This window comes from Parasteatoda tepidariorum, chromosome 8 (genome assembly GCF_043381705.1).
Source record: "Parasteatoda tepidariorum isolate YZ-2023 chromosome 8, CAS_Ptep_4.0, whole genome shotgun sequence".
Classification (NCBI taxonomy): Eukaryota; Metazoa; Arthropoda; class Arachnida; order Araneae; family Theridiidae; genus Parasteatoda; species Parasteatoda tepidariorum.
Genome location: NC_092211.1, coordinates 23,890,406 through 23,900,816, shown reverse-complemented (window position 1 = coordinate 23,900,816; position 10,411 = coordinate 23,890,406). Strand labels below are relative to the sequence as shown.

Below are 10,411 nucleotides of genomic sequence, written 5' to 3'. Positions count from 1 at the left end.
TATATATATATATATATATTATATATATATATATATATAAGATGTTTTACGAAGTTAATATTTTAATAATATTTTTTTCATGTTACTGTTATAATATCCTACACTGTTAAAAAATTCAGAATGAAATTACTTTATAACGTACTGTTTCTTTGTGTGCATCATCCGTATAAAATCTTTTTTACCATAAAAAATATTTTTGCCATAAAATCTTGTACCGTAATTTTTACAGTAATATTTATTTATTCAATGATTTAACTGTAACTATTACAGCATATCAGATTTTTGTTCCCCTATATGTGTCTATGAAAATGGATTTTACGATAAAATGTGACGTTGCTTTTTACCGTAATTTGATCTGGAATCAAAAAATTATAAAATTTATTTTTTATTAAAAGCATTTTTTATTTATTAACCATTTAAATAATGAAGTAATGAATAAAATATTTAATAAAAGCATAAGATGAATAAGTTCATTAATTAAATGTATGAAGCACAGCAGTTTATATTTCAATCTGAAACGAATAAATCAACAAGCATTCTATCATATCTTGAAAAAAAATAGCAAATAAATTTTTAAATCAATTAAAATATTAATAATAAACATTTAAAAATGTTCACAAAGAAAAATTGTTAAATATAATTATGATTGCCAAAAATTTCTCTTACGTTTTATTTGATACGTTAATAAATTAGTTTCTATTTATTGAGGCGCAATTATAAAATAAAAATACCTTAATAAAAATACCCTAAAAAATAAATTATTTTTAATTTTATAAAATAAGGCTTGGCGATACCGTTAATATTTAATAAACTGAATACGAAAAATATTATATACTGTAATAACATATATTTTGAAAATAATAATTAGTTTCTCTGTTACAAAGGACGCATCAGTTATCAGGATTTCAAGTATTATTCATAATGAAACAACTCAAATTTAAGTTTTCTCTTTTACTAACAAATATCTGTTTTTTGAAATGTAGATTTAAAAGAAATAAGAAAATAATAAAAAACTAACAACTATTAAAAACCTTATAAAATAATATGCATTTTGGTAAATAACATCAAAATTTGAACACAGAAAATATTGAATAATGAAATAACAAAGATATTCGATAAATGAAGTTTAGTTTTTTTTTTTTTCGTATGAGAAGTGTGAATTTTCAAAATATTTCCAAAAATCATCAACTCTTACCATAGGAATATATTTTATATATTACTTAGAAAAAACGATTAAAAATAAATATCTATTCCTTGAAGTGTAATTTTTAATAGAAAACCGAATAGTGAAAAAAAAGGTAATCAAAAGCTGTCAAATCACTTTAAGATTTATAATATAATATAAAGCACAGAAGACTCCGTAAAACTTTTAAAAATAGAACACAGAAAATATTGATTAATGAAGCAACATGAATATTCTATTTTTAAAAGAAATTGAGTTTTATAGTGTCTTTAAGAACCTCAAAAACCTTTACCCAAAGAGAATGTTTTTAATATTATTACAAAGAAAATATTACAAATAAATTTGTATTCATTGAAGTGTGTTTTTTAAATAGAAAACTGAGTCATAAGAGATTTAAAAAAATTAATATATATAAATAAATAATGACACGGTAGACCACGCTAAAAGTTTTAAAATTAAAAACAGAAAATTCCAAATCATGAAGTAATTTAACAATTTCATGAATAAAATTTGTTTTTGTTTTTTGTCATGTATGTAGCGTCAAATCTCAGAAAATCTTAAATATCAGACAAAAAGTTTTAATTATTTTAAAAAAAGGCATTTCAATAAAACTTTTTAATAAAATAAAGTAAGGCTGATCACGTCAACAGTTTAAAGACGCATTATAAAAATTATGGTAAATCTCTGCAACATATGCAAGGTGTTCGGTAAGAGTAGTCCTTAATATTTAAATTCAGAATCCTCATTAAATATTTAAATAAAATGTATGCACATTTGAAATCACAAACTATTATTTAAGTGAGGTGAAAACAAAAACTCTTTTTACAAATCACATTAGGAAAAAGAAACGTGTGTACGAAACACAAAAAGAAAGAAAAAGAAAACAGATAAAATTTTTAAAAAATAATAATTCTAACAACTGTCGCAAATATTTTTAAGTTTATGACCTGTAGTGCTTCTCACAAATGACTTCCTCAATTGTGACTTTTTTTTCAGATTTTCAAAGAGCTTTTCATTTAATTAAACATTCTTAATTAAACGCTGTAAACGACATTTAAACTAAATTTTTATAGTAAAAATTTGATATAATATTCAAAATGTTTAAGATTGCATAAATAAATGTAAACTAAATAACTTTCAGCCTGAGTTTTACTTTTAGGAAAGCTGAATTTCCTATAATTAGAAAGAAAAATTGAAGAAAAGATTTAAAATTAGCATCAATTTTAGTTATTATTTTTTTAACGATTGAACATAATTTATACTGCTCTTAATAATTTTTATCTTATACCAAGAAAGATGTCAAGATATAACAATAAGGCCCTTTCCTAAGCTTTTTAATATATCTAGTTGTTGACTTATGATAAATAATATTTAAAAATGCAAATTCAAAAATTTGATGCAAATTGATTCATATTTTTAACACAGGTATATTTTCATGCTTGAATCAAGCAAAAAAAAAATAAAAAAAAATTTGTATAAAACAATCAATTCATCTCACAATTTTTTTTTATTAACACTAAATTTTTTGCCAATAAAAACTAAAATAATTATGAATCTCGATTTTTACCAAAACGCACTAAGCAAAGCTCAGTATTATTTCTGTAAGTAAGCTAATTGGTTTTAGAATGGAAAGTTTCTCATAGTCATGTAATGGTTTGACCCTAAATTTGCGTTGTTGTAACTTATAAACAAAAAACACACTAAATAATGCATAATATTCGTATATCTGTAAATATATAACAGTCCCTTAATAATAATAATAACAGTCCCCTAATAATAACAGTCCCTGTAAATATATAAAAGGCCCTTTCCTAAGCTTTTTAATCTATCTAGTTGCTAACTTATGATAAATAATATTTAAAAATGCAAATTCAAAAATTTGATGCAAATTGATTTTGCAGAAAGAAGTTTCATATTTTTAACACAGGTATATTTTCATGCTTGAATCAAGCAAAAAAAAAATATACAAATTTTTGTATAAAACAATCAATACATCTTACAATTTTTTTTTATTAGCACTAAATTTTTTGCTAATAAAAACTAAAATAATTATGAATCTCGATTTTTACCAAAACGCACTAAGCAAAGCTCAGTATCATTTCTGTAAGCTAATTGGTTTTAGAATCGAAAGTTTCTCATAGTCATGTAATGGTTTGACCCTAAATTTGCGTTGATGTAACTTATAAACATATAACATACTAAATAATGCATAATATTCGTATATCTGTAAATATATAGCGATCATTATAGTTAACATGTAGTAAAAAATAAACGAATAAAAATGGGAGTTTTAGTTTGTTTTGTTTTCATTTTTTTACAACCGACGTTATACAGTTGACTAATTCTTGGGTTTGCAGACATCAATGGTCAATTCCATATTTTTGTAATTTTAAACCCGACTCAGAAAGCTAGGGAACTCTTGAATCAAGAATTTCGAAAAACCAGCCTCCTTGAGGGACTTTTTTTTTTATGGAACTAACTCGCATTCATAGAGAGGAAAACCACTCACGGTTTGCCCACCGGTAAGGGGATTCTGTCCCATTATCCGCCTTCTATTGAGAATATTTTAAGTCAGCACTGTGGTTGATAAGGACAGAGAGCAGAATTTAAATCAATCAGTCATTGCTGGGATTCGAACCTAGTTCATCTTATCATTAAAATAATTATAATTCGATTGTATTTATATGGATTTATTTCCTAATAAAGCCATATGACGCCCACAGAATTCGATTGTAATTATATTAATAATTTCAATTTTTAATTAATTAATTATTTATGGTGGCTAACGTGGTATCCTTTTATGACTTCTCTTAATTCATTTTTCTTATTATCGTTGTTGAAAACATGTCAGTAAAGTGGCAACCCTTTAAATAAAAATAAAAACTTTTTTAAAGCATTAAATTAGTATCTGTATTCGGACTTAATAGATTTTCTTTGTCAGAATTGATGAGATGGGAAGAGCGATATGATCTTCGTAATTAGCTCGTAATTATTTTTAGGATACATTTTATTGGTTGAACTCACAATTTTTTTCATGGAACTCAACATATTTTGAACTAAAATATCTGTTTTATATTTTTTTCCCTCTAAGTTTTCACACCCCATCAGCATTCTTTTTTAAAAATTTTCATTTATGCCTTTTTAATTTCATATTTTTTTTTATTTTTTTTTATGAGTACTTTATTTTAATGCATTCTGATACGATTTATTTCTGTTAAATTTAGCGTAAAGATTTTCAAATATTTATCTCGTCGCTTTATTTTTGTGAAACTTTATTTTACATTTTTAAATTAAAGTAATTTCTGAAATAGATTTACGTATTCTAATGACGTTGATATGAGTAAAGGTCCTTGACAGAGAAATTTCTTGAATTACTTCTTGATGTTAATTTTTGAGTTATATACGTATTTAAAAAATCATTGTAAAAATAAAAATCCAGAAAGTTCTATAAAAAAACTGCGGTAAAGTAGTTTTTTAAATATAGATATACCTCACCGGGACTGATTCAATATAACCCACCACCAAATCTATATTTTATTTAAATCTAGCAAAGACGAAAATTAGCTTCAAAATAAAAATTTTAAAAAAATAATTTATTTTTTCATTCTTAGATTAAATGATTTATAACCGGCGTTGAATTGCCAATCCAATTCTGATTTAACGATTTTCAATGTTCAACTTCGTAGCATTGTGATTTTGAATCTAACCCAGAAGACAAGAGAACCCCTGGAACAAGCATTGTGACAAACTGGCCTTCGGGGAGGACTTTTTGAATTAACTATCCCGCATTTACATTACATGAAGAGGAAAACCACGAAAAAATCCTGCTTTTAGCCCAAAATTGAAAGGGATTCTAACCCATGATCCGTCAAACACTCGGGATATTTTACATTAATACTGTGGTCGGTGCAAGCAAGGAGCAGAATTCGTATCAACCAGTCACAGCTGGGATTAAAACCTGGGTCATCTCATTAGAAGGTGAATGCTCTATCCCCTGAGCCACCGCGGCTCAGTTTCCTGGACATGCAATTATTCCTTTGGGAAAAAATATTAGCTAATGCGTTTGAACCTGATTTTTTAAATCTCACATTTCTTCCAACAAGCTCACAAGAACCCAAAATTCTAAAGAAAAACATTTAATGCTACATTATTAAGATCCTGTTAATTTATGCTAATACATGGTTTAAAGATTCACTAAAAAATGTACCCAAATGTGCTGCTCTCCGATGTGCTTAATGTATAAAATTTTCTATATTAAAAAATTTAGATTATTTAGAATTTAAGCCTATATTTTATTTGGTTGGGAGGGACGCTTGGCGTATGATAAATCTTTTTATGTAAATTAAATATTTTTTTTACTTCAGTCTAAATTTAGATAATTTCACGAGCGAATGTTTGTGGGGTCAACATTTAAAATTTGCGTAATTATAGGCAATTAGATAATTCTGTTGATTTTTCTCAGCTGTTACGACCCACTCTCTGGGTGGTAGAAGTCTGAATCTCATGTGAAAACGCAGTATTCAAGGGCGTTTATAAAGATGTGTTATTAATGATAAATTGCTCCGTCTAAATAATCGCCTTTTTTTCTGCTAAAGACAGGCTTCAGTTAAAAAGGAGACAAAAAGTCATATGAAAGGCGAAACCGATAAGATACCTCCGACAAAGGGCATACTTGCGTGAAATCATTTTTATTGGCGTATAACAATGATCAGATTTCATGCTTTGTTTCACATCACTTAAAAAAAAAACTATATATTCTAAAAATTTTCAGATTTTATCAAAAAATATATGTTTTCTATATTTGGTGTTTTATAATATTCTTTTTTTTTTCATGCTTGTAATGCATATACTTATAATCCTAAAAGTGTTTATTTTTAATAGGAAGTAGAAAATGTCCATTTTAATGAAATAACTACAGTTGTTTTTAGCAAAAAATATCTATTTTTGTCAATGGTAGGTACGTTATTTTATAGTGCAGATTATACATCTTATTATTTACATAGTCGCTGGAATCCTTCTTTAAGTTCTTATTTAAAGCTTCTGACTCTTACAATCATTTGTATCATTATTAATATTATCTTATATAACATAGAAAGTTTTTTGTTTCCTTAAAGTTGCATGAAATAGTAATCGAATTTACCTATTTAGTAGAAAGTACGTTATTTTATTGTACAGATTATAGATCTTATAATTTACATAGTCGCTAGAATTATTATTAAAGCTCTTATTTAAAGCTTTTGATTCTTAAAATCATTTGTATTATTGTTATTACTATATCATGTAACATAGAAAGTTATTTTATTTCCTTATAGTTGTATCAGATAGTAACAGAATTTACCTATTTAGTAGAATATACGTTATTTTATCGTACAGATTATACATCTTATAATTTACATAGTCGCTGGAATCCTTCTTAAGTTCTTATTTAAAGCTTCTGACTCTTAGAATCATTTGTATCATTATTATTACTATCTTAGCATAGGAAGTTTTTTATTTCCTTAAAGTTGCATCAGATAGTAATCGAATTTTCCCATTTAGTAGAAAGTATGCTATTTTGTTGTATAGATTATACATCTTATAATTTACATAGTCGCTGGAATTCTTCTTAAAGCTCTTATTTAAATCTTCTAATTCTTGGAATCATTTGTATCGTTATTATTACTATCTTATGTAACATAGGAAGTTTTTTATTTCATTAAAGTTGTATCAGATAGTAATCGAATTTACCTCTTTTTCTTTAAAATATATTTTTTTATCTATGAAATATGTCTATAAATATGCAAAATATATCCTATAAAGATATATCATAGTTATTTTCATATCTGTAATAAATATCTGTGAAATATGTCTACAAAAGATGTCTTAAATAAATTTTAAATGCGATATGTATGTAAAATATCTAATTTAAAACTTGCTTCTTTTTGTTTCGTAGTAGAAAGAGATTTTCATGCATTTTCTAACTTGAATTTAAAGAAAAATATGTTTCTTTTTTTTTAATTATAAGCTTTAAAAAGTTATTCATCTGTTAAGCATTATTAATGAATAAATAATTTTTTTGCAATGCTTCTCCACATCTGTAACGTACTACGCAAAATACTTCACTAAAAATGGAAAATCATTTTTAGAATGGTTTAAATGAAACAAAAATTTCAGAGATATTTCATTAATAATATTATAAAAATATTAGATCTCATTTTTCCCTTGCAACTGTACATTTCGTTGCAATATCTACCAGATGTAGCACCGATTTTCTTGCAAAAATTTGAAAGTGAATTTTTCAGTGAAGTATTTTGTTGAAACAATTTTAATTCATACTTATTGATGTTTTGTGTTTTGCAAAACACTAACTAAGATTACGTTCTTCATACCGGTGGAAAAATAGTAAATAATCAATAAATCACTAGTAAATAATGCTTAAATTATGCACAAAACTCAAAGACATGACCCAATGCAATTCATAAAGGTTAAATAATTCAATTGTTTTATTTATTCAATATTATTCATTACCCTTCTCAGTTGTCTTGCGCTAATAACATGAGCAAAACACATTTTTAGCAGTTTGTATATCTCATCAAAATTTAGATAAACTGGTATTCAATATCATATGGTTTAAATGCTGTAGCTAGAGGCAAACTCATGATAGTCGAAAATTTCTTTATTTAAATGATTTTCTTAAGTACTTTGCAGTTTCGAGGGGCCATAAAAAGTCTCGTTCCACAGTAGAGGAAACAAAGCAGTAGAGAAAGCAGTAGTAGAGAAAAACAAATTATCATTTTTCAAATTTTATTTTAAAACTATGAATTGTAATGACACTAGTGGGTATAACAATAATAATGAGTAAAAGTGTACTTATCTTGATTTAAAAAATATGGAAAAATTTAATCTGGGACTTAAAAAGCATTTTCAACCAAACTATTTAGTTTCACACGCCGACCGGCCTGTGTAGGGGTTAGGGAACTGCCCTTGCATCAGAAAGGCTCTGGATTCGAATCCCGGGCAAGGCATGGATGTTCTTTCCTTCTCTGTACTATCTGTCCTTACTATGGGAGCAATGTTGGCCCACCGAATATGGTGACCATGAAAGAGTGACCAACAAATCTGCCCTTCAGGTGCCTGTATGATCTAGGTCATTATCCAGGTGGGGATTGGAAAAAAATTTTTTGTTTCACACTGTTTATTAATATCTCTTGTCACAAATTGTCACACTTTCCCGAACACCACCCCCTCCCTCCAAGCGTGGCATTATTTGTGGAGCAGCCCTAACCATAAAATATGTAAAAACAAGAAAATAAAATGTGAATAAAAATTTCATAAAAATTCAATTCATCTTCTCCCGATGGCAGTTTATTACTTACCCAATAATAAAATATCCAAAAATATAAGATATATTTAGATATTTTTAATGAATTTCATATATCCAACATTAAGAAAAAGGTAAACCTGTGAGTGTTCCTATAAATATGTAATTATAAAATCTTTACAAACAAAAATTTAGGCTTAAAAAAGATTCAAGTAGTCTTTTCCAAGAAAGCATCATCTGAATTGTCTTACGAAATAATAACCATAAAGTATTTGCACACAAAAAACATTTCATTTTTTTATGAAAGAAAAAGTTCAAATAGTCTTTCACAAGACGAATATGTATGTTGTCTTAAAAAAAAAATATTACGAACCCAAAATTAGTTCAATGGGGTAATTTTGGTGGCACGACGCTTCAGTAGTCCACAAAATAACAGACTTCTTGTCGGAGCGTGACATACCCAAAATGATGTGTTTTTGTTACAAAAAAGAAAAACAGCTACCTGCCAAAATAGAAGCTCTCAAAATTTATCTAAAGAGCTGATTTTCTTTTTACTGTCTTCTAAAAACAATATGGGATACGATATGTGCCAAGTATAACAGCGTTTAAAAAAAAGCGTTCGAGAACTATTGTTGATATAGCGTGGGAGTTATGTGGCTCCATTTTTCGACAAACTGGAGCAAACCATTTTTATGTAATGGAATATGAAGAGGTGGTTGCATGTTTTGGCGACCTTAAGATCTATTAAGATTTTTGGGCATGGTACAATAATTAAAACTTAATCACAGAAAATTAAACGTTTGAAGGTTATGTGATAGAGAAGTGGTGTACAAAAGATCATATCAATTTTTAGATTAAATGTAGATACATTTAAAATAGTATTGGCTAGCAGGACATCAAATGGGAAAATTAGTTTTAGTAATATGCAGTCTAAGGATAACTCGGGTTTGTCACTGCCCATTTATTATCTTGTTATCTTCAAAGACACGCAAACACTCAGACAGTATCTAGAAGTGTGTGAGTGGGAATTGTTTATGATTTAGTGGGATCTCAATAGTATCTATAGTGAACATATTAACTTTGAGAACGAAAAAAACTTGTACTACTAGTAAATATTGTGTACAAAACATGGGAATTTCCTCACTATTTTTACGTGCAAAACACAGAATTAACGAGATAAAAATTAATGCTTAAAGCATTATTACATTCTACTGCAAAAACAATTTTCAATTAAAGAAACGAGAATTTTTTCTTTAAAAAACATATATTTTCCGACAAAAAAGATTTTCTCCGCTACACAGTGGGCCAGAAGACCACGATCTATGGCCAAAAGTCAAAAAATTAAATTTCAACTAAAATATGTTTAGGCAGCTTTAATATCTCCCAAATTAAGTATTCATAATCATTCCAAACATTATAATTTACTTTTTGGACCGACAAGAGTACAATTTAATGAAAAATGTGTTAACAAAAATTTTTTTTTAAATGTGACTTTTAAATTTATATTTCAGAAATATATGTAGGAATTTCACCTTTCTGTTATATTTTTATCAGAGTAATTAGTCTGAAATTATAGTACAATTTTTCACTTTGTTGGATTAGTTAATACTCTTGACAAACTTTAGTTTATATCTTATCATTTGACATTTTACAATGTTTGAATCACTTTCGAAACTTATCTCCAAAACGTTCCGCGAGATAATTACCGTAAACCGGGGCGAGTCTACCCATTTTTTCAGTTTGTCAACTTTCAAGTGGTCAAACTTTTGTAAATATTAAAGAAAAAAGGCTTTTAATAGGTGTTTCGGAATCGCTATTTATCCCTCTTTAAAGCTGTGAAATCGATTTTAGAAAATATTAACAGTTACGCTGTTACTGTATATTTTTATAGAACTGCTGACAAATCTCTCGTATGGGGCGAGTCTACC

The 10,411-nt window shown here is 27.1% G+C and overlaps 2 protein-coding genes across 3 annotated transcripts in view; one reads left to right on the top strand and one right to left on the bottom strand.

The window, feature by feature from the left end:
* The window catches only part of LOC107444651 (organic solute transporter subunit alpha), a 74,709-nt gene that overhangs the window by 4,438 nt on the left and 59,860 nt on the right, over window positions 1-10,411 (top strand). The window lies entirely within an intron of this gene.
* The window catches only part of LOC107443829 (BAG domain-containing protein Samui), a 64,235-nt gene that overhangs the window by 26,507 nt on the left and 27,317 nt on the right, over window positions 1-10,411 (bottom strand). The window lies entirely within an intron of this gene.